We start from the raw sequence: 3,291 nt of genomic DNA, 5'->3' as shown, positions 1-3,291 counted from the left end.
GCAGTTCCTTCTGAACCATGAGCTTTGCTCTAGACATGGTATAGCTATTACCTATATCCATCCCAATTGATGGAGAGGGTCAATCCATACATAGAAAGAAACTGGCCCCTACCACACAAAACATCACATTTGCAAATTTGGCCACTATGACAACATATCTCAGCATAGGACTGTATTGAATTAAAAAAATTAAAATCTCAAAAATAAATAAATATCATTTAGCAAATGAATTTTTTTTAAGTTTTAAAATTCTAAAAGTTTCTAGGCTTAAGATTTTTTTAAATTACAAATCAGTTTTTTTTAACTTGAGAATTTTCACTTGCTAATTTGCAGATAATTTGGCCTTTTCAAAATCGGTCAGTTTATACAGTTGAGGCTCAGAGTAGGTTTCAGCATTGGAAGGATTTTGAAAGTTTCACAGGTATCAGTAATTGCAGAGGCCGTTGATTTATTCACATGGCTATCCACCCCACTTCCCCACCACAAGGGCCCCAGGAATTTCCCAGCCTTCTTTCCTGACACACACCGCTTTGAATGCCCAGAGTCACTCTTAATATGCCAGCACAAATTATGATACCAGTATGGAATCATACAGAGTCATTAGCTCACAAGACAGAATCAAAGCCACCTTAATTAAAGCCACAGTAATTCCCAGGTCACACTGGATAGGGTAAAATAGATCACTATACAACTTGCAGAGAACTATATTTTAAAGAACTCACATAAGATATTCAGCTCCTAAGAGCCTCACATTCTTGTATAGACTTGTATAGACTTTTTCACTCCGCAATAAGAAAAAAAAAAAGTAGATATGGCTGCCAACGGAGTAAAATTAATGTACACAAATCAAGGAGCTTATGCATAAAGGAGATTCTGATATGCTCTTGTAAAAGCACGTTAACAGCCATGGCCTTTGTTATAATGCAGTTTGTACCCGCCGAGAGCAAGTCACCAGATGAGAATGTGACCCTTGGTCAGAAGAGCACAACTGAGCTTACTGTTAATTTGAACAGACACCATAGCATAAAACAAAGACTCTGAGACCAAAACCTTGTCAGTTGGAATGTAAATGAATCCTGCTGACAGAAAACTCTTTTCTGAATCTAGAAGCTGGAGTGGTCATGGGAGGCCCTGTGAATGGCTGCCTGTCAAAGTCTGCAAAGAGCAGGGCTTCCCCACATAGTTGATGTGGCACTGAGAAGAGGAGGAGGTGGCAGAGAACATAATGGTGCACTGGCAGCAGCATGTATTGTAAGCCATGTAGTTTAGAAGACCCTAGAAGACTAGCAATGTGTTTAGCTATCTGGCTTTTTTGTTTTTTATTTTTCCTACACTCTTAAATATGTGAGTTTGCAGGGAGATTCTAAATGAGAGGCAAAGCAGGGATGAGTAAATGAAAATTGATGCCTTTCACCTGTTACGAGAGTAATGGCTCAATTAGTTATTTGCTGGCTGCCAGCATAGCTGTGAAGAAGCATTTTCCAGAATCATTTAAAGTCGCTGCCACCTCAATAAAACTGCCACCATGGAGTTCTGATTCTCACTGACTTCAAAATTATGCCTCTTAGGCTTTGGGACTTACTAAACACTTTGCGGTCACTGAGGAAAAAGTCCTGTCATGGGCCCCAACTAACCAGGTGATGTAGGGAGGGCAGGTAATGAGAAAAATGGACATTGGAACTCTGGCTATATCCAGCTACCAAACACACAAGAACACATCTGCCAGAGGTACTGGGATAAGGAGAAACTGGGTAGTAGGCTGAGGTGCAGCAAGTTTGTCTGATGTAGGAATCCTTTCCTAACTCCCAATGCTTTTTTTGTAGACAAAAGTTACCTGGAACACATAAGAAGTTTTTTTTTTTTAACGTTTTGTAATTTTAAAAAAGATACAAACACTGCTATAGCAAAATGTATGTTTATACCTAGTAGCTGTTAAAAATGTGCATTTTTCCCCTTAGGATTTGAAAAAGATCAGATCCACACTTTATGCATCTTTACAAATCTAATTTCTTCACCCCTCCTCCTTCACACACAAAGTCAGACAACTCCATCAGTAGTTTCTGCCTCATCTCTTCCTTTGTAATAGAGCGTTTCCTCATGGGATATCCCACTACCCGTCCAAACATGCCTTTACTTCTAATGACACCAGTACCTCATTTTATGCCTGATGCACCAGCTCTCACTCCTCCATGACTTTTCTCCTTTGACTGCAAATATGCTTAGAAGAAACACACTGGGTTCTGTTTTTCATTAATACCATAGAGTGAATTAATTTTACTTCTTACTGAGCAGTCAGGGCAATTCCAGACCAGGTTAGAGCACAAATTGACACTGTGGACAGAGGGGACACCTAACTGGGGTTTGAGGTGATGAATTTACACAGAGAAACATGGTAGAACCTGAAATCCAGGGTACAGGTAGGGGTCTGGACAAAGAAAGTGGAGGCATCACCAGGAGATGAGCAGGAGTCTTAAAAAATTAATGGCACCCTAAGTTCTAATTTCATTTAGTCTATAATTTGGCAAGGAGTGGGGTCCATCTCAGCTTGATATCATCAGCAGGTGAGATCAGGAGAGACAATTATGAAAGCTAACAGTTTGAACCTACATATATTACATGTCATGTATTACACTTAAACACATGAGAATGGAAAATATTTGGAACATACAGTATCACTTTTCTAAAGAAGTATATCAAGTGTCCAAGCTAACATTTTGACAGTTACTGCTCTGCTCAATGCCCTTTAGCCCAACTGTTCAATAAGTTTTCATGGCCAGAACTTAACAAACACACAAAAAATTAATGACTTATGCCTCTGAATATAGCTGCTATGGCACTTTTTCTCTGATATTTTTTCTTAGACTTTTAAAAACAGGTCTCTGCCTTTTAGCTCTTACAGTCAGTAGTAGACCAGAACATGGACAACAGTACTTTACTTTTTTCATAGTTGGCAGTGTGGCTTGTCCCATGCTGTGGCTTGGGAAGAAAAGGCTTGAGCCTTTGATGGTGAATGTACTTGGAGTCACATCTCAGCTTACACATGACTTTTGGGTGAGTTTGCTTCTCTGAGCCTCTTTTTTCTCATCTTGAAATGGAGATGAATATAATCTGCCTCTTTGTGTTATTATAAAATATTTAATATGCACATCTGATAAAACAAGGCATAAAACTTCTATTCTTATTACCCATTTGCTTTGACAGTTCTGGCATTTTCTCACTGTTGTGCCCTGTGTCATAGACCTAAACTGATTTTGTGCTACTTTGACATCGATACTGGGAGAGCCTCAAATG

This window comes from Mesoplodon densirostris, chromosome 5 (assembly GCF_025265405.1).
Source record: "Mesoplodon densirostris isolate mMesDen1 chromosome 5, mMesDen1 primary haplotype, whole genome shotgun sequence".
In the NCBI taxonomy this organism is placed as follows: domain Eukaryota; kingdom Metazoa; phylum Chordata; class Mammalia; order Artiodactyla; family Ziphiidae; genus Mesoplodon; species Mesoplodon densirostris.
Note: the sequence above shows the minus strand (reverse complement) of the source record.